Below are 23154 nucleotides of genomic sequence, written 5' to 3' on the forward strand. Positions count from 1 at the left end.
TGCCTCATTGGCAAGTTGTGCCAATTTACCCTGCTGGGCTAGGGTTAAAATGTTCCATGTTCCTATTCGTGTCCGTTGTTTCGCGCTAAGAGTCGTCACCGTAAAATCAGTCCGTAATCTTTCATTATCGGATTCTCGAACAAATCGATGTTTCGGGAACAGTAGGTTGTTGGCCCAAGGTTCCCTATCCACCGGGAGCCATCTTAGGTATAGCTTCCGCGGAATAGCATTTCATACTCAGCCGCTGGATGCCAGAACAGACGCTGTTGGAGCCGCACCTCCTTGGTGGACGGACGCTCGATTAGTTCGGTCAAATTTGTTCAAAGTCCCACCCAACACCAGGACTAGGCTAGTGCGCTTTGAGCGGCACACGGTCGCTGTTTCGGACAATTAGTGTCCTCCTCCATGGTTTTGTCCTGGGACTCAGGGCTGTTAGTTATCACAAGCGCCAGAAAAAAATGGGTTTCCTTGCTATTTTGCGAAAGGACTTTCCTGAAACTAAGAATTAAAGTGAATTAATTAAGAAAATAGACGGAAGACTAAGCAGGGCTGAGCGCATAATTTAATAAGAACGTGAGCAGTATGTTCAGTTCAATTGTTCAATTTAGAGATGGGCATTCAGATAAGGAACCATTAAAATGATCCAGATATTTAATATGAGTGAATGATTCGTGGCTCAGTTCTCGGAAGTTCCGGTTCACCAAATCAGCAATTTTCTGACAATTTGTAAAGATGCGATTAAATGAAAAGTTCATTATGACTGCCTCATACTCTTGTGAACAAGTGCTTCATACTCTTGTAAGCGTGTCAGAAGGTACTGTATGAGTAATTTCCAATCACTCCGACGCAGTTTGTCCCGAATTGACTGGAGCGCATTGAAAGACTTGGACATCGACTCAGAAGTTAACCGTTTCAACTGTTTTCTACGGGACTGTGTATTTGCCTCCGTATCGAAGCGCCAACCTCCAAGAAAACCACCATGGAGTAACGTCAGACCGCATCGTGCTTTCGTGCTGTGCGGTTCTTTCTCTCTTTGCGGAAGGAAGTTTTTAATACTACCCGAAGCTATTTTAATTTCAACGGTGCTTCTTAGCGCTATTTCTACCCACTGATCCCGTTACGATCTTTGCAAGGACCCGTGCCTTCGTTTTACGTTGGACCCGTTTGCGGAAGTAAAATTTCGACAAGCGGTGGTAATCCTGCAGGGACACCGTTCTGGGAAAAAAACCTCTTAGAAGGTCACGTCTCCACGCTCAGCAATGAGCATTAATAAAAACAAGAGGATGGGGGAGTCTCTGAATTCTCCATTTCCTTCAAAGAAACAAGGTTTCAAGACCGTCCTGCCCAAGCGCGGAAAAATAGAAGGAAGCTGAAGACTTCAGATATTCCTTCTAAATCTAACGTTGACATTATTTCTTCTCCTATCGAACTGAGCAATCAGTTCGATTTGATTGATGACGAATTTGAGAAAATCGAATCTACCTCTAGCCCAGGTGATTCGATTCATGCGAAGAAACAAAGGATTCCGCCAATTGTGGTATCTGTTGCCGAGATTCTGGCTTTCGGCATGAAATCTTGAGTAATCTTCAGGGGATCGAGGTTTCATTTCAGATTGCTAGGAAGGGTGGCTGCCGCGTTTTGTCGGGATCCTTTGACGATCGCAAACGTCTTCTTCAGTATTTAACTGAGAAGCGCCATAATTTCTTCACATACGACGACAAAACTGAGCGATTTTTCAAAGTCGTCTTGAAAGGTCTCCCCAGTGATGATAAATCACTGGATGAGATTAAAATTGAAATTTCTCAATTACTTGGATTTTCACCAGTCCAAGTAATTAAGATGAAAAAGAAATCCCACTCTGGTCCTTCCCAGAGGGGCATTTCTCAAGAATATTATTTAGTTCATTTTAACAAAAGTGAACTAAATAATATGAAAAGTTTGGAAAAGGCCTGTATTATGTCTCATGTTCGTGTTACATGGGAACATTTCCGCAGGCCTGGGGGAAATTTCCAAAACCCCACCCAGTGCCGTAAGTGCCAAAAGTGGGATCATGGAACCAAACATTGTCACATGGATGCTAAATGCATGATTTGTGGTGGAACCTGTCACGCCAAGGACGCATGTCCTGTGAGAGAAGATTCCAATAAATTTAAGTGCGCAAATTGTGGGGGCAATCATAAATCCAATTTCTGGGAATGCCCTTCACGCAAAAAAGTTTTGAATTCTCGTGCACAATTGATGACGGGAAATTCCAATCGAATCCCATTTCTTTAGCAATTATGTTCATTATTGTTTCCGACGGTTTTAAATGATATTTCCTCATGCAAAAGTCACGATAAAGGTTGAATAAATTGTGAAAAACTAAAATTAAGAATCGCATTGACAGTTCACAACACGCATTTTCGCCTACTATGCAAGACAACGTCTGCCGGGTTAACTACTATGGAAGTAGGTAAATAGGACAGTAATGATTTGCCTTATGACAAGCTTCCAAAATTATTTTACGTCTTTCAGACAACTTTTATATCAACGGATTTTTAACAAAAATTTTATCACTGAAAGGGAGAGCTTCCTAAACATTTTCCTGCAAAACATTAAGAAAATGGACCACTAGAAACACGGTAAAAAACAGTTTTTCCATATCCAGATAATAAGTTAATCGAGCGAATGTATATTTTACAAATTAGTGTTATTTTTGAAGTTATACCCTACTTGATAAACGTAATGTCTGTAGGTGTAGCGTCACCAATCCGTTATATCTACAATTTTTACGTTGCTTAAGCTAGTTAATCGGTATTTTGTCACGAATCATGGAGTGAACCTGGTGAACCATGCAATGCCACCACCAACAACTGATGCCGCAAGGAAAAGAACAAAAGGACGGTGCAAAGCTTATGGAGAATCTGCGATAAATCACCTGATTGTAGAACATCGACCCAATAGCGAGTCCGTGTTTCCGAGAAGCGTTCAGCGGGTGGGAAAACTCACGACAAAATAAAACAACAATGGAAGAAGTTATTATGTTTCCACTTTTAGGCCAACCGGCATTATTCAATCCACCGTGTGCGACCCACATCGCACAGACGACGGTGACAAATTGGGGACCACATTTGTCTGGGACCCCTGCCGCAGCTGGGGGAATGTTCTTATTCTTGTTCTAGGCTTTTCGCAACACTCTTGAAGAGAAAGTTATGGTCTTCAAGAGCGTTATAAAACTTAAAATGTTACTTGGGTTGTGTGGATAACCAGAGAAATTTCTAAAACAAAATTAAGTCGAAAGTTGGGAACATGCGTGTATGTTATAAAATATGTTTATTTCCAACCAGTTAAGAGTTTCAAAGGGAATTGACGAGCGGCAGCATCCTTTATTTTGTCTAATACCAATACCTAACGAACAGTTTTACCCGAACAAGCTAGTTTTTTAGTCAATGAAATTAACCATTTTTCTTGCAATGATTGATGGGTATGATTTTGAACTGTTTTATAGATTTTGGTTGTAAAATAAATAAATCATAACTAACTTTTTGAAAATCTAAACATTATTCCATTTTAAATAAAGATCAGTTAATTTGAGCATGTTTCGAATGTTTGGTGAGTAATTTCATTTTGTAAACATGATATCAATTTGTCCCATGAATTACATTTTTTTAAAGTTCTTCGAAAATGATATTCGAAGCGAAAAAACGCCTACAATGAAAGCAAACAGGTGGAAAAACATCTCACTCGATGAGTGCCCATCACTCTCTGTCTCACACGAAATGATCCCTCCCAGCTAAAAAGGGAAATTATATTTAAACATTGCGCTCCTCGACGTGAAATCCTCTTCATTTCGACGATGGCTTTATTCACATTGGCTGGTTCGCTCAATTACAATTTATAATTACATCCTTTTGGCTTCGGAGTGCTTACGAAGCGGGTGAGGGTGGCACTGACTGCTGACTACCGGCTACCTTTGAAACCCCCGGCCCCCGTCCACCGAATTCATTGGAAGCGTGTGCTTTCAAATGTGGTGCAGGCTGCTGTATCGCGAAGTTGATTGCCGTCAGGTCGGAGAAACAACACTGAAATGAGGTAGTTGGGTAGCATCCCTGTTTTCTACATTTGACCTCCATTACTCAACCACAAGTCACCTCATTCAAGCTCATTATCAGAACTCCTCACAGCTTTTGGGCTGTGTATGGAAAGAATGCATCTTAAATCAAACAATTCTATCTTAATTCATCGAAAAAGTAAAAACGTTCAACGCTAGAAATTGGAGCGCTTTGTGCCAATTGACAACCTCCCCGTCACCCTAGGTGTGAATTTTTCGCGATTTATTTTTAAACGGTCAGAAAGCGAGTAGGTTGCGAAAACGGGGAATTACGATGGGAATCTCTTTTATGTGGCATTCACAACGAACGGGGATGTGAATGAGTGGTGATCCTAATTAAAACAAAGTATTAATTAGGGTCCTGATGCAATTCGCTTTGGTGAGTTAATTGAAATTGGAAATTCAGCCCCGCATGCGATTCGTGAGGTATGATGCGCGTGAAAATTAAGTAAATCCAAGAGTGAATCAGTTAGTCGAAATGCTTCTTCTTCTTCTTCTTCAATGACTCTACATTCCAACTGGAACTTGGCCTGCTTTTCAACATAGTATTATATTGGCATTTCCTCAGTTATTAATAGAAAGCTTTTCTATGCCCGCCATTGCATGAGTATGTATCTTTTGTGGCAAGTACAACGGACCAGGTAGTCGAGAATTTCGCCACCCGAAAACATCAAAGACTGGACCAAGAATCGAACTCGCCATTTCCGGATTGGGAATCCTACGCCTTTGCTCGCAGGGCTACTGGAGTCCCAATGACTAGGAAAATCTCAGTCGCTAGATTCAATTCCTGCTCGTATCAATCCCATTACGCTTGGTTTGACTGACAGCATAACCTAGATCGATCTCTTTCGCCGCATAACATCCATCACGTTAATATTTAAACATTGCGATTGATTCCCCAGCTCTATATTCCGTAGCTCCACGAGGCAAAACGTCAAACTCAAGTGACCAGAAATAATTATAACCGGCAGCCAAACAAGCCTCTGTTTCCATTCAGTGGCAGCTCATCCCGAACGCAGGTCAATATTGAAAATCTAAAAAGTTGTCTTTGTCGCGGCCAGTTCGGTTGCATTCGCGACCGGTGCTTCCGCTACCGGCCGGACACAGTCCCGTCACGCGGGAGGCACGATGATGCTGCTGGTGCCAATTCGGTCCCCATAAGTGCGTATCGTCACCCAGCCAGCACGAACGGCACGGCACTCCGAAGCAGCAGTGCTTATCACTTTGTTCATTCCGCTGACATGCGACAGATAATCTGTTTTTCATGTGTGACCTGCATGATTATGGTTCCGAGCGACGGTGCGCCACCGCCCGTTGCCGTCGTCGTCGTTTCGCGTACGAATATCGACCGTGCGGATTGGCCACGCGACTAAAAGAGGAAACGTTGAAGAACCGAGGTGGAAGTTTTATTCACACCTCATTAACGAATCGAACGGACGTCGCACTATGGAGCAGAAGCTCCGATTTCGATAAACATATCTCAACTCTGAAATGGTTGGTTTTATCTGTTAATTTGGATGGACCAAAAGGACATTCCCTATACATGGCTTCAGGCACATATCACGACTAATCAGATTCATGATTTTTTTGAAAATCACAACGCACATCATTTACTCCATAAAAAGTTGAAATTTTCCCCAGCAATACATAAATGTGGAGCTTTGCCCAGTGTGCGCAGTGTTCGCGTTAAACATCATGATTATGCGAAGGTTCTGTTGACCAGCAGCGGCTTGATATTTCATGCGAGAGCATTGTGTATGCAAAGCGAACGTGACATGTGCGACTCCGTATGTTGATCCTTCGATGACCGTTTTACCAAAACGAAAACATGCATACATTTGTTGTGGCTACCGGCGGTGATGGTTTGTGGGGGTGGTTTTATCGGAAGGAATGGGATTATATGCGGACAATCGAATATATTGAGAACGAAACTGGCCCCTTCGTGCCTTATTGGAATGGAGTGGTTAGAAGATGTGACAATTGACGTACTGAATTGACTGGGGGTGAGGCATTGTGCCAACCTTGTGTTCAACATTTGAAAATTCGGATTCATCTCGAAATTTAAACAATTTTTTACGTAAACTACGTCTAAGGGGAAAACTCGGATACAGCGTGTAAAATGGAAATTTCCAAATTTGGAACCGTCACGAAATTAGGAAGAGATTTCAAACGCTAATTTAGTGTCTTTATCTTTCGATAGATTTTCGAGATTTTCTTATCAATCGATTCGGAAACCCTCCAGCTAATTCCTTCGATACTATCGATTATCAACATTAAACTATTGAAAATGTTATTTGTTTCCAAACCCTGTCGAAAATAATAATTAATAAATCCCGTTCATGCATTCCCAACACAGACATCAGATTGATGCAAGGTACGGGCCTTTAAGCCCATAGCTTCATTCAAGATTTTTTTATGTACAGGTTATCCGACTTGTCAATATCCCCAACTCAGCCATCTTGGATTTTTGTATGGATTTATGCTCGTTTGTTTACGTTTTGCACTGAAAATGTATGTTTCCCCCCCGCGCTGGTTATTCCCATCTAATGACGAAGTCGGATAACCTTTACATAAAAAAATCTTGGCTTCATTCTTCCTGTTTGTAAAAAGACCCGTGTATCCATGCGTTTGCGCATCATTTTCTTACAGTATTTCACGGAGAGCGGACCAGGGCATCCAGAGCAGTGTGACATCGTGACATTTTTGTTGCCGATGATGCAAACTGTTTGTTTGCTGCTACGTTGAAGTCGTGCCGGCGAGCGCTCAGCATCTGCATGAGATTTTTTGTTTCGGCTCATGCGCAGCGCGAACAGCACAGAATCGAGTTTAATTACATGTGGCGCAAAGCCTAGACGATGTATATCGCAAAGCCTATCCGTAGGTACTTATTTATTCGTTCTCAACTCTAAAATGAGCAAGGAGTAAAGAAATTAATATTTCCCAACAAAAACGGTTTTACATTGTGAAATTATTGTACGTAAACAATAATTGTGGGGAGAGAAAATAGAAAAAAAAACATGAGCTGTCGTCTGCTTAGCGTGGCTGCTGCTAATAAACTTGTTGCATCATCTCATTCCGACATATGCTTGACACATGATTCTGCTACCGATGACAAACATTGTGCTTTGCACTTTAATTTAGATTTATCTCGAAACCGATTTCTTTTCCAACCACTGCAGCAACCACCCGTCGATGGCCGCTGATCGGACCGACACTGACGCCATGATTCTATAAAAAAAAAAGTTCGTTTAGAATCAACTTTTACATGTTACTCTTCTCAACAATGCGCATTTTGATTCACTGGCAGCACATAACCGAACACGGAGCCACGCTAAAAAAAAATTCACTGGAGAAAGCAAGTCACTAGCGTTTGCACTTTGGAAAAAATAATTTCAATTTTACCTTCTTTCCAAATATAATAATGGTCCTGAAAAGAATCGATTTATTTAAAATTATGTACCTCACTAACAGCAACAATTTGACCGCTTGATCGACCGACCATTCGATGGTTGATCACTACAGACGCCGTCGATTAACAGATCCGCCGACGATCACCTTTATTTTTTTATTACCAGACTAAGATTGGAGTGGCCTGTGCATTTGCAATACATAAAAGTATTCTCCATTCAGCTCGGTCCATGGCTGCACTTCGCCAACCACGCAGTCTGCGGAGGGTTTGCATATCGTCCTCCATCTGATCAATCCACCTTGCCCGCTGTGCACCTCGCCTTCTTGTGCCCGTCGGATCGTTGTCGCGAACCATTTTCACCGGAATACTGTCCGACATTCTGGCTACGTGCCCGGCCCACCGCAGTCTTCCGGTTTTTGGGTGTGAACGATGGATGGTTCTCCCAACAGTTGATGCAACTCGTGGTTCATTCGCCTCCTCCACGAACTGTCCGCCACCATATATGGTACGCAGCACTTTCCTTTTGTAAACTCGCAGTGCGCGTTGATCCCCCACGAGCATCGTCTAGGTCTCGTGTCCGTAGAGAACTACCGATCTAATGAGTGTTTTGTAAATAGTCAGTTTGGTACGGCGGCGAACTCTATTCGATTGGAGCGTTTTGTGGAGTCTAAAGTACGTACGATTTCCTGCCATGATGCGTCTCCGAATTTCTCTGCTGGTATCGTTATCGGCGGTCACCAGTGAGCCCAAGTACACGAATTCTTCAACCACCTCGATTTCGTCACCACCGACAGAAACTCGTGGTGGGTGGCTTACATTGACCTCTCTTGAGCATCTTCCTATCATGTACTTTGTCTTCGACGTGTTGATGACTAGTCCAATCCGTTTAACTTCGCTTTTTCAGTCTGATGTAGGCTTCCTCCATCCTTTCAAAGCTACGTGCCATGATATCAATGTCGTCGACGAAACCGGACGGACTTCGTCTTCGACTCCAAAGCGATGTTCAATAGCAGACACGATAGACCATCACCTTGCCGTAACCCTCTGCGCGTTTCGAAGGGACTCGAGAATACCCCTGAAACTCGAACTACGCACATCACCCGATCCATCGTCGCCTTGATCAACCGTATCAGTTTACCCGGAAATCCGTTTTCGTGCATTAGCTGCCATAGCTGGTCCCGATCGATTGTATCATATGCGGCTTTGAAGTCGATAAATAGATGATGTGTGGGCACGTTGTATTCGCGGCATTTCTGCAATACCTGACGTATGGCGAACACCTGGTCTGTGGTAGAGCGTTCACCCATAAATCCCGCCTGGTACTGCCCCACGAACTCTCTTGCAATTGGTGTTAGTCGACGACATAAAATTTGGGAGAGTACCTTGTAGGCGGCGTTCAGCAATGTGATTGCGCGGTAGTTGCTACAATCCAGCTTGTCGCCCTTTTTGTAGATGGGAAACACGACATCTTCCATCCACTCTTGCGGCAGAACCTCATCCTTCCAAATCTTGGTAATGACCCAGAGCAGCGCTCTAGCCAGTGCCTCACCACTGTGTAAATAGCTCTTCTGGTAGTAGGTCAACCCCAGGGGCTTTGTTCTTCTTCAGCCGGCCAATCTCCTCCTGGATTTCGTGGAGATCTGGAGACAGTAAAATTATATCCTGCGCGCGTTCTCCCAGGTCCATCACCATACCGCCATCTTCGTCTGCCACATCGCCATTTAGGTGTTCTTCGTAGTGCTGCCGCCACCTTTGGATCACCTCACGCTCGTTCGTAAAGGTTCGTTCGCCCTCGTGCGGTATTGCAGCAATCTCGCCCATGCTGCATTCTTCTCCTCAACTAACTGCTCACATTCGCCGTTATACCAGTCGTTTCTCTGATCCGGAGCCACCGTGCCTAGTGCAGCGGTTGCGGTGCTTCCAATGGCGGATAGAATATCTCTCCAGCCATCTTCAAGAGACGCTACGCCTAGCTGCTCTTCCGTTGGAAGTGCCACTTCCAGCTGCTGCGCGTATTCTTGGGCTAGTCTACCGTCTTGCAGCCGCCCAATGTTGAGCCGCGGGGTCCGACTTCGACGCGTGTTGTACACCGTCGAGAGTTTTTATCGCAGGCATACTGCAACGAGGTAGTGGTCGGATTCAATATTCGCACTGCGGTAAGTGCGTATGTTCGTGATGTCGGAGAAGAATTTACCGTCGATTATAACGTGGTCGATTTGGTTTTCCGTTTCTTAGTTAGGTGATCTCCATGTGGCCTTGTGGATATTTTTGCGGGGGAAGAAGGTGCTTCGGACTACCATTCCGCGAGAGGCTGCGAAGTTTATGCATCGTTGGCCGTTGTCGTTCGATACGGTATTGAAACCATCCGGTCCGATGCTCGGTCTATACATTTTCTCCATTCCTACCTGCGCCTTCATGTCACCGATGATGTTTTTGACGTCCCGCAGTGGGCATCCATCGTATGTCTGCTCCAGCTGTGCGTAGAACGCTTCTTTCTCGTCATCGGGTCTCCCTTCATGTGGGCAGTGCACGTTGATGATGCTATTGAAGATTGAAGAAACGGCCTTTAATCCTCAGCTTGGACATCCTTGCATTGATTGGCTTCCACCCAATCACACGATGGCGCATCTAACCCAGCACTATGAAGCCGGTTCCCAGCTCGTTAGTGGTGCCACAGCTTTGGTAGAAGGTGACCGCTCGATGCCCGCTTTTCCACACTTTCTGTCCTGTCCAGCAAATCTACTGCAGCGCCACGACGTCGAAGTTGCGGGGATGTAATTCATCGTAGATCATCCTGTTGCATTCTTACACCTTTACGTGTGAGTATTTATCAGTATTTTGGAATACTGTAAAAAGTTTAGAGTTGGTTGCTTCTTGGGAAAATACTTATTGAAAATACCTAAAAAAAAATAATATTGGAATTAATATTCAATATTAGAAGAAGAGAAGGGTCGTTTGGCCGGAACCCATTTGACCGAAAAATCTATTAAGCCGAAACCCATCTGGCCGAAAGTCATTCGGTCGAACGGATTATCCGTCCGAATAGGACATTTGGCCAAATATGACTATGAAACGAATGCTTCGGTACGTAACCAGCAGCAGCTTGTGCGCCACCCACCGAACGGTGAGACTGCTGAGGCTGTCAGTGGCCCGGCAAAGGCTCTTTTCTAGGGCGGGTTGAATTTTATCACTCAAACACCAAATCCCACTCAGCTGACCACACGCAGACACAAAGAATACAAACTTAAACTATTCAAATTCAAAACCCAATTCCAAATACTAATTCTAATTCATCAAATCAATCAACTTTAGACCCAAGGAGATAACTGGTATAAATTCCTTATAAATTCAAATCACTAAGTCGTCAACCTTCATACAGGTGTAGGCCCATTGGTTTTCAACTCCTGTTTATTCATCGACCAATCATTCAGTACATAGGCCTAACGATCTGAAAGTAACGTCACTAAATAACTAGTCCTAGCTTTTGGAATCTTAATAGCTAATTCAATTAAAACTATATACAATAGAGAGATCTGACCTTATTCCGTCGAAATTCCACTCCGCATGCATCGGCGATTCGTGAAATCATGAAATCCGTTACCATCCCTCGACGAAAGGCTTGGGGGTCACCTACATCCAGGCGCGCATGTATGCTCTAATGCTTGGCGCCAAAGCTTCAACTCCAGATAGAACGTCTCGTAAAGCTACCGACGATCACCTGCATACAGCGTTGACGCTGATGATAGCTCACTCACGCAACGATTCTTGCTTCGCTTCGGTGTTCTCGGAAGCTTTGTGAGAGATTCGTGCGATGACTTACGTATCGTCGATAAATTGCAGGAGCTTTCACGTTGCGAGTCGTGTAGCGTAGGGTATACGAGAGAGGAAGCTTTTAAGGTGATAGGCGATGCGGCACAAGGGTGACTCGGTCCAACTAGGGTGACTCCGGACCAAATTGTTCACCGCCAAATCGACCCCACACAAGCACCCGCGATGACCGGGTTTCACCTGGTCAAGCGAATAATTTTCACATACGAAATTGGAACACATTAAGCACAATTCTGGTCTTACCTTATAGTAACAGGAATGTTTTTCACCTGTTAAGGTGGTGCACAAAATCTTATTTTTATAGAAACTTAACTCTGGAAAAACTGTTATTTAGGTCATTATTTTTCAATAAGTATCAATAATTTGACTGTGTTTTTCACCTTTCGTTTCTTACGATCCGAATCTAATAGAGATATACTTTGTTTTTACAATTTTAAAGATTTCACAAAATGGTTTCTAAAATCTTTTGCTTGTCTTTAGCAGACTAATCACACCGAACTATGCAGGCTGACGAATCGCACGAGAATCAAATTAACCCACTAAAGGAATTTGCATGTTAGGTTCTGCTGATTCGTATCTGTATTATACGTTCGCAGTAAAGCCCACCCCCATCTCCTTCTGCCTTATGTCAATCCTATCTAAGTATCCCGCTTCATTCTTAGTTTCTTTTCTATTTTGAGTGCGGGTATAAAAATCTGTAAAGCCTTGAACTTCGTTAAAAAAGGTTAAGTTGCTTTGCTCTGTGGTTGGCTCAATGAGATCCGTGGAGATTCTCGTGAGTTCCCGGAGACAATCTTAAAGCTTAGCTTCGAAAAGCTTCAGTTGCCTCGACTAATTCAGGGAGATAGCGCATAAGCTGATGATAGAGTGAAAGCTTCATTTTGTTGGAATTTTATTACACTGTTAATCTAGTTGATGGCTTTATGAAATTTATTGCCAAAATATTTGTTACAACTATTGACAGAACAGAATATTTTATAATTATAATTTGCGTCTTATTTTGTAATATTAGTTTTGAGCAGCCGAAAAACTCTTGTGGCTGTACTTGCTTGCAAATATTAGTGGTATGCACTCCGATCGCTGCGGATCTGGTATTCCACGGATCTCTTGTCGCATGGTCAGATCAAAAACTACAGTAAAACTGGAGGAGTCTAAGAAGCAACCACGATGGAGAACATTCGCAGAAGGGTCAATCTCCAGGCTCATTTAACAATACTTTAATGTCATAAATTTGGATTAGAAGTTTCGTTCGATTAGTTTCTCAAAATGCTCAATTATCAATGGGGTTAAAAACTCACACCGCATGAGAAACCTGAACGATAATTCCGCGAAGCGATATGGTAAAGGGAGTACTGCAAGTACCTCCAAACACATTGTATGAGTCGAAATCATACAGCCTAACGCAATACGGAGACAACGATACAGAATACGCTTGAGCTTCAATATGTGCGTTTTCGCGGCGGATTGGAAACAAAAACTGCCGTATTCGATGACCGAAAGAATCGTTGTACGATAAAGCTTTATCAGATCTTCCGGGTGGGCTCCCCACCATGTTCCAGTAATTGTACGCATGTAGTTGATTCGTTGTTGTAATTTCCGATGGTGCCTTTCGATTCGACTCAGACGCCAAAATATTTCTGCGAAATTCCTTAAGTGATTTTCTTACCCCTGAGATGAAGCTCTAATTGTGTTGGCTTATGCTTCTTAGAAAAGACAATCAATTCAGTTTTCTCCGGAGAGAAATCGATATCTAGCGGAATAGCCCAAGTAGACAAATTGTCTAAAGCACAAATTGTCCTTGCAAATCGCCCGCCCGGAGACAACAGCGTCATCCGCAAGCTGTCTAATCGTGCAATTTTCCATGAGACATCGATCAATATTTCTAATGTAAAAACTCAAAAGAAGAGGGCTTAAGCATGAGCCCTGGGAGAGACCCGTGTAACTAATTTTTGTAATTGTCGAGTTTTCATGAGAAAAGCTCATATGTTTCTCAGACAACAAATTGTACAAATAGGGGAAATGACTGCTTTGGCAGGTTTTGTTCTATTATTGTCAGGGGGGTTTTTGTTGACCAAATTTTATGAAATTCGGCCACAATATTCTTTGATATTAAATTAATGATTTTGTGTGTGTTACTTCTACGTGAAGTTAAACGATTTACAATGATATGGAAATGCTAATATCATCTTCCAAACTTAGACGTACATGTTCATGATAGAATTAGAGGCCAAAGTATAGAATTGATAGTTCCGTTAGGATACGGCAGGCATGAAGAATATTTTTATAGAAGTCGATTTGAAAGCGAGCGAAGGGCAATATTTGTAATGGCACATATCACACGACCTTCGTTCTGCCAAGCTCCCGTATGAAGGGGGATGGAAGAATATCAGAATATCAGCAATAAGAAAACAGAACTGTGCAATAAAAATCCTATTCGACTAAATGCTGATGTCATATTTGAAATTTGGAGACAGTACTCGTCGATAGTAAATCCTTCCGCACGCGATGGCATATGAGCAAGTCAAACCACCTTCCTTTTGCCAGTGCAGATATATGAGCTTTCACACTGATATTCTTCCCTCCCCTTCATACGGGAGCTTGGCAGAAGGAAGGTCGTGCGATATGTGCCATCACAAATATTGCCCTCCGCTCGCTTTCAAATCGACTTCTATAAAAACATTCTTCATGCCTGCCGTATCCTAACGGAACTATCAATTCTATACTTTCGCCTCTAATTCTATCATGAACATGTACGTCTAAGTTTGGAAGATGATATTAGCATTTCCATATCATTCTTTGATATGCAAAGGCCAAATTTGAGCATAATTGGTTATAGAAACCCCCCCTGACAATAATAGAACAAAACCTGCTAAAGCTGTCATTCCCCCTAGTTGTTTGATATTGGAGTTTGTCTGAAAGGACTTCAATGCAAGCTGAGTCAAAAGCCCCCCCTAATGTCCAAAAAAACTGAACCCATTTATTCTTTTTGAGAATAGGCCAGTTGGAAACATTCATAAATTACGTAACACTTAGATGGGGAGGAGGGTTGCCTGAAGTGTGACGGTCCATACAAAATTTTCAGATCGTTCATACAAAAAGTGTGGCATAGGGGAGAGGGGGGTTTGAAAATATCCAATTTTTGCGTTACGTAATTAATGGATCTTTCCTAAGCAACGCAAGACAGTCGTTCGTCCCTTTGCCTCTGCGAAACCCAAATTGAGTGTCTGATAGAAAGCCATTCGATTCAACCCATTTATCAAGCCGATAACGGCGGCGAAGCAAAAAAAAATAGAGTCACCCTAATTATTCGTTTGCTGCTATCGGTGCCAAGTGTTTACATTAATTGCTCTGCATCTTCTGCTTTTTCGTTTGTTTTTTTGACAAGATTCGTGCTAAATATTAGGTTTTTATTTCAAATAAGTGGCGAATTCGAAAAAAAAGGAAGTTTGAAAAGCATCCCAGTGTTTAAACCATGTTTTTAATTACACGGTGAAAAGAAGTGAAGTGCAGTGATAATCGCAGAGCTATTAACAGGTTAGAAATTTTAATATTGAACTTTTATATGATGCTGTTCGTAGCATTCGAATGTTGTTGGACGAGGGGTGAGGGAAAAGTGGGGGAGACCCGTTAGCGGACAGGTGCCATACTGACAGCCATCTATGTTCTTAACTAAAATCCTTCAAAAAATGAAAAGACTTTTTTTGTGTGCATACTATAGAGATAAAATGTAAGTACAATCAAAGGTACGAACTATCGAGGGTACGCACTATCGAGAATACGTACTGTCAAGATATGCCAGTATTCCTTTCCAGTGCGCTCATGGAGATGCAGAGGATTCCTCGGTCTCTTGTAGCAGTAAGTATCGATCTAATTTTCTCCCCATATCCTAATTAACTGTGATGACAAAGCCGGCATCGTTATTGGTCTTGAATTCAAGAAACTCCGAAGCATATACTGTGAGATTGAGAATGACGAATTTCGTGCCAACCTTTATATGGGGCTGGCAGCACCATCTCATAATCGAATGAAACTTGCAGGGCATAAAGATATGGTATTTCTAAGCCACTCTGCATACTTAGTTTTTCAAAAATTGTCAAGAGTAACATTTGATGAGAGCCTAATATTTTTTTCCTTGATTTTTTTTTTAAACGATATTACTCTAAAATGACAAGACCGATTGTACGACAATTCCCCGAAAACCAGTTCCCCGAATGCGATTTCCCCGAATGGAACAATTCCTCGTAAAGGGCTGTCCACAAACCACGTAGATCGAAATTTCACATTTTCAAACCCCCCCGTCCCCCCTAGTAGACTTTCGTAGACTTTTCCGAAACCCCTCCCTCCCCCCTTTGAAGTCTACGTAGACTTTTCTAAATTTTACAAAGTATCATATGCGATATTAAAAATATAGAGATCAACCACGTTTTAAGCATTTTAGCTATTCAAATCAATTTCAGTATGTAAATACAGTCGACTCTCTACATCTCGATGTTCTATATCTCGATATCTCTCCCTATGTCGATGGTTTTCTCGGTCCCTTCAATCTACATACATTTGGGCTTTCTACATCTCGATAACCTCCCTATCTCGATATCTCTCTATCTCGATGTGTTCTGGTGATATATTGTTCAGGATTTTCTCTCCTTATGTCGATATAATCAAATTTCTAGGCTACTAGACCATCTATGGGCAATAACAAACATACCAACAACAAGAGATGACATTTGTTTTGTTGTCGTTTTTCATAGCAATGAGCTTTTTTCGATCTAGTGCCCATGTCAATTTTCCTTCCATTCCTCGATCTCTCCCTATCTCGTTGGTCCCTTCAATATCGAGATGTGGAGAGGCGACTGTATTACAATAAAATTCGAATTTCAAACATAACAAAATTGAACTGAACAAAATCCAACAAAACAAAAATCAATTTGAAACGTAATCAAATTTAACTCTTTGTCCATAACTCCCGAAACCAAATCTCAAAGCCAATTTAATTTCTGTTGAACTCGATTCCTCATAGAGGTGTGCGTTGGCTGTCGACACTTTTGCATAAACTCTCAAATAAAGACAAAAAAAACTTTTGCATAGGCGCGCCATTGCCTCAAATCTGTAACGCATCTGAACTATAATTCCCAACGCCAGAACTTCGAAATTTTTTTAGTTGAAATTCCGAGAATACCAAGTCAACATTCCAATAAGTTTTTCGTGGAAATATCGTAGAATTTCTTGATTGATAACCTTTAAAGTTTCCCGATAATACTCCAAAGAACTTTCCGTGAAAATTTCGATGCTTTTCTTATAAATTCCATGCAATATCTTGTTAAATAATCATCCGTTGAAATCCCAATAATTTCCTTCTAAAATCCAAAAGTTTTCCCGTTATTAGTAATTTTCAGTGAAAATTTAAATTTATTTCCCGAGGTAATTTTAAGTTTAAACGAACATTTCGAACTATTTCCCGTGGAATTTTAGAATGGATTCCTACGATATTTTAAATTTTTTTTTTTTAAATTTGGAGCAATTTCCACATTCCAAAGAATTTTCCGAATAATTTTCGATGGAAATTATTAAGAATTTTCAGTTGAAATTTTGATGAATTTCTCGTCAAAATTCCTAATAATATTTCGTGAAAATTATGAAGACTTTCACACAAAAATTGCAAATATTCTACTGAAATTAAGAAAAGTTTCCCAGGTACTTCCTAAAAAATCTCCAGTGGAAATTCTGAAGGGTTTCTCGCGGAAATTTCGGAGAATTTCCCGTACAAGTTTTAAAAAATGTTTTTTTCGAAATTCAAATGACTTTTTTTTGATACTCTCAAATGCTTCCTTTGTATATTCCAAAGAATTTTCCGTTGAAGTACGACATAATTTCCCGTGAAAATTCTTAAGAATCACTTGTCGTTTCCATAGAAGTTCCTGCCGAAAATCCTGCAATAAAATCCGAGTGGAAATTTAAAAAAATCGAAAGTTTTTATAGAACACTTCGGAGAATTTTCTTGCTCAACATAGAATAATTTCCGGGTGAAATCCATGGTAGTTTCAAGCCGTGGTTCAGTCAAAAAAACATCTTTAAAATCAAACAAGTTAACTTCCCACAAAGCTGCTGCATAAATTGTTATCAAAAAAAAGTCTACGTGGACTTTTGGTATACCCCCCCGTCCCCCTTCGTAGACTAACGTAGACTTTTTCGAAACCCCTCCCTCCCCCTCAAGAGTCTACGTGGTTTATGGACAGCCCCTAAAATACCTTCTGCAAACACATCTTCGCAATCGACTGTATGCGTCCGAAAAAAGCAGCGTTCAAAGATACATTCAAGAGTGTCTTATTGGAGATTATCAGCTGAATAGCCTTTGGTAGTATTTGTAGTTCTTGATCCTCCAAGATGTGTTCTTAAATTAGAGAAGATATCAGAGTAGAGTACAGTGTTTTCTAAGGTAGTTTTTTATTTTTCTAAAATAGTATCAAACTGCAATTCCGATGGTAAATATTTTTCCCATCTTCGGAATCAAACTCCTGTCCTGTGTAGGGTAAATGACCCAATAGTGGAGGAACTAAGCACTTCCCCTCACTGTTTTAGCTCTTAAAACTGATACATATTTTGTTTCGCTTACCTTGTGGGTGTATCCAAAAGCTTTTGGACTTACTTTTCTTGCAGTCGGGAAACCATCGCAACAATATTCATAATTGTGCTCTAAAATTAAACCACCAATTATTGGTACAGTGTTCCAATAGTTGCGGTATTTTTTAATTTGTGTTCCTATAGTTGCGAATCCTATTGTTTTTCTATGGGACTCGCAACTATAGGAGCATTACCGCAACTATTGGTGCAAAGACGGAAAATATTAAAGTGTTTTAATGATGATTACCTATATTGGATGAATTCCGTGGATGTTTCTCTGTGAATAGTGTGTTGATATGTCAAGCAAACGATAGATCATGTAGACTACTGCGATTAATTCGTAGATTTGACATAACATGGACTACCGCAACTATTGATACACCAACAACCATCGGATCAATTGCCCTATACCTTCTTCAAATATATAAGGCAATGGTGGATGTGAATCCTTGTAAACAAAAATAATGCGTTTGACCTGAAAGAGGCAATGGCGAATGTGATTCCTTCTTTAAAAAGAATGCACCTGCTCGGAATAATGCAATAGTAAATGTGGATTGTATAACATTTCACCGAAAACTATTTCGCGGAATTCATTTTCGCGGTTGAACATTTCGCGGAATGACATTTGGCGGCTTGTAACTTTTCGCGGTACGACATTTGGCGGTTTTTACCTTTCCGCCGAATTGGCGGTTTGTACCTTTCCGCCGAATGACTTTTGGCGGAATGTACCATTTCGCGGAATGCACCATTTCGCGGAATATTAATAATAATAGCCTTTGTTCATTCAGCATTCCCACAATTATTACATGCGAGGTTGCCAAGTTACCATTTTTTTTTTGCATTCGTTTAATACGAGATTAACACGTTGAAACTTTTATAAACGCCATTTGAAGAAGACGTTACCCCTGCCTTCGCATTATACCGGGCAGACGCATTCTTTTAACAAAGGCATTATCAACTCCTTTCGCCTTATACCGGGCAGATGCATCCATTTAAAGAAGTCGTTACCCCTCCCTTCGCTGTGAACCGGACAGACGCGTTCTTTTATAGAAGGCATTATCAACTCCTTTCGCCTTATAGCAGGCAGATGCATCCTTTTAAAGAAGGCGTTACCACCCCCTCCTTCACCTTATACCAGGCAGATGCATCCATTTAAAGAAAGCGTTACCCCTCCCTTCGCCTTATACCGGACAGACGCGTTCTTTTAGAGAAGGCATTATCAACTCCTTTCGCCTTATACCGAGCAGATGCATCCATTTAAAGAAGGCGTTACCCCTGTCTTCGTCTTATACCGGGCAGACGCATTCTTTTAAAGAAAACATTACCAACTCCTTTCGCCTTGTAACGGACCCCAAAACCCACAACCCGAGTCGAACCCGATGGGTTCGGGTTTGAGAAATTAGTACAGTATCGGGTTCGGGTCGGGTACGGGTTTGTGAGATAAAAAAAATCGGGTACGGGTCGGGTACGGGTTTAAGAAATAAAATACTGAAAATTATTTCATTCAGTTTTATTAATTGTGAGGCTAGTTCGTTGTTTGGCCTTAATTTTTTTTCAGTTTAAAGAGAACCAGAAAATATCTTGTTTGAATTTTTCGGGGAAAACTTTTGTGCGGGCTTAAATAATTAAATTATGTCGGGTTCGGGGTTGCATTACATAAAAAAGGCCCAGATTTCATGTTATTAAGCAGAAATCGGTTAATATTTGAATGATAATAATTCTAACTGAATTCCGCCAAATGGCATTCCGCGGAATGATTTTCGGTGAAAAGGTACATTCCGCGAAATGTTTTTCGGAGAAATAGTATAAAACCGTAAATGAGTCCCTTCTTCAGTGGGTGTTTCACCAGATAATGAATGTTATTATTCGTTCTTTAATAACATGTATCTGCCCTGAATATGATATTGGGGTATGTGATGCATTCTTGAAAAGAAGGCATTTTTACAAAGTAAGAAAATGGTAGGTGAGGTCCTTCAAAAATAGGCGTTAGCTCGAAATAATGCAAAGGATTGTACGACAATTCCCCGAATGCAATTTTCCCGAATGCAATTTCCCCGAATGTAACAATTCCCCGAATGCAAATTCCCCGAATGTAACAAATCCCCGAAAATAAAGTTTTTTTTTGCAAACACATAATTGTCATCGACTACAAAGTATACGTAAAGGCTATAGGATCACTCCAAAACCGAACTTTTGATAGAAGGCTCGGAGATCCATAGCGTTATATACCAATCGACTCAGTTCGACGAATTGAGGTGATGTTTGTATGTGTCTGTGTGTGTACAAAAATGTGAGACACACTTTTTGGTACTTAGCATTATTCGATTTGCTCGCAACAAGTTGCAGTCGACGCGGATTGCGGTCTAGTTGTTTCCTATTGGAAATTGGACCGATCGGTCATTGCGTTCCAAAGTTATTGAAAAAACATTGTTTTTCTGCCAAAAGTCCGTCCCTTGGGAAAAAAAAAAATCAAAAACGAAAAAAAAATTTTTTTTTCAAAGGTTGCAGCAATGCATTTAAATGACCGCAAATGCATACACGTAAAAAAATAACCTTATATGTTATGGCAAAAAAATATTCGAAAATACTTATACTCTTCATTATGCCACCTAATGAATGATCCCATATCAAAAAGCTAATAACATTCATAAGTTAATGAAAAGTATAAGTTTTTGAATGTTTGTGACTAATGCGATGTATAAGTTTTTCCTTAAACATATCATTAGCCGCCTTCCTAGCAACACACATGTATCACATAGGTTACTGCAACTCATATGTGACCAGATTTGGTCACAATAAAGTTGCTGCAACTATCTTTGTCTAACTTGTGTTGCTCGGGCTGCTTTGGCAAAAAAGTATTAGAAATCTCAATAATAAATTTAATTTAATTTTTTTTTACGTTTATGAATTGATGAAATAAGTAAAATCTATCTCCCTAAAATGCTATTTCGACGTCTCTTATGTATTTTTCTTATTATTATAATGCGCGAGAAAGGCACCACCAACGCTAGGTGGATTGATCTGGTTTTTTTTTTCTAAAATAGTCGAACAAAGGCTGAATTTCTTTGATGGAGTAGAATCGCGAACATAAATTCCGATTGGAAACATCATGGTCAAAACTTGTGAAATCAAAGCCCTGTCATATGTAAGGTCCATCCCTTCTTAAGAAGTTACTGCCCGAACAGCACAAGTCAGGCAAAAATGGTTGCAGCAACTTGATTGTAACCAAGTCTGGTTACATGTGAGTTGCAGTTACCTACGTGGAACATGTGTGCTGCTGGGGTGTAATCGTGGATATGAATCCTTAAAAAATAATAATGCGTATGCCCGGAATAAGGCAATGGTGAATGTGATCCCTTCTTTAAAAATAATGCATCTACTCGGAATAACGCAATGGATTACTTTGATCTCTACTTTGGAAGTAGGTGTTTCCCAAGAATAATGAAGAAGTGAATGTTATTCCTTCTTTGAAAATTTGTATCTACCTGGTATAAGGAAACGGCGTTAGCTTGAAATAAGCCAAAATAGAATGAAATTACCTTTTTAGAAGAAGGAATTTGCCTGCAATAAGGTAATGACAAACGTAGTATCTTCTTTTGATGTAGACGAGTTTGGCCGGAATAGATATGATATATGAGATCGCATCTAGCAATAAATATCAATTATATAAGGTGGTTATACAACAAAGCCACAAATCGGCCATCTTGGAAACCACGTGCTTTTTCTAGTGATTTTTCAAGAGCACGAATTGAGAGAACAACAACACCATGGGGATCGCAACATCTGTAGATCGTTTGATTACTCATGCTAAGCAATCGTCTTTAATTTCAGCATTGTACAAAAAATATTACGCTGGTTTTGAACTTTTGATAATAGGAGTAGAAAACCGTGTGGTGAATTTGAAATTCACCACATGGCTTGATTGTATAATCACCATAAACCAAAAAAAAATTTAATCGACGTGTTTATTTAAGGTGATTATACAATCAAGCCATGTGGTGAATTTCAAATTCACCACACGGGTTTCTACTCCTATTATCAAAAGTTCAAATCTAGCGTAAAAATGATCGTACAATGCTGAAATTAAAGTCGATTGTTTAGCATGAGTAAGCAAACGATCTACGGATGTTTCATCGCCATGGGCGTTGTGGTTCTCTCAATTCGTGCTCTTGAAAAATCACTATAAAAAGCACGTGGTTTCCAAGATGGCCGATTTGTGGCTTTGTTGTATAACCACCTTAAAGAAGGCAATATCCCCTTCATTGTCCTTATACTGCGTAGACGCGATCATTTAAGAAAGGCATTATCTCTTTTCTTCGCTTCGAAGAAGGGTCCATCTACCCTCATTGTCTTGTATCGGGCAAACGTGTTCATTTTAAGAAGGCATTATAACTCGTCTTCCCCTAAAACCGGGCGAAACGATTATCAATAAAAAAAAGCATTATCCCTTTCCTTCGCCTTATACAGGAAAACGGATTAATTTTCTTCCGTTGTCTCTATCCTCCTTCCTTATTTTTCCATTCTCTCTTCCTACATCTCACTTCGTATTTCGCCCTCTTTCGCTCCTCACTGACACTTCTCGCATCATATTTTTCACTTTTCACTTCTTACTCCACGCTTTACACTTCTTACTATGTACTTCCTTCTCATTTCTTACTTTTCACTTCTCACTTCTCATGTCTCACTTCTCACTTCCCACTACTCACTACTCCCAACTCACTGCTCACTACTCACTTCTCACTTCTCACTTCTCACTTCTCACTTCTCACTTCTCGCTTCTCACTTCTCACATCTCACTTTTCACATCTCACATTTCACTTCTCATTTCTCACTTCTCATTACTCATCTGTCATTTCTCACTTTTCATTACGTTCTTCTCACTTCTCACTTTTCACTACTCACTATTCATTTCTCACTTCTTACTCCTCATTCGGCCTAATGACGGTTCGGCATAATGGTCTTCGGCCCAATGACCAACAATCTTAATTTTTTTTTACAATTTTTAAGCAAATTGTCCCGCGATCCTCACTTTTGTTGCAGCTCAAAATTATGTCAAAAGCCAATTATGCGACTTTAAGTAAAACGACGCAGATTTCTTTTTCAGTTTTATTTTTAGCTGCACTATGGAAACAATTCGGGGAAATGTTGCATTCGGGGAAATGTTACGTTCGGGGAATTGTTATTCGGGGAAATTTCATTCGGGTAAATT

This window comes from Armigeres subalbatus, chromosome 1, assembly GCF_024139115.2.
Source record: "Armigeres subalbatus isolate Guangzhou_Male chromosome 1, GZ_Asu_2, whole genome shotgun sequence".
NCBI lineage: Eukaryota > Metazoa > Arthropoda > Insecta > Diptera > Culicidae > Armigeres > Armigeres subalbatus.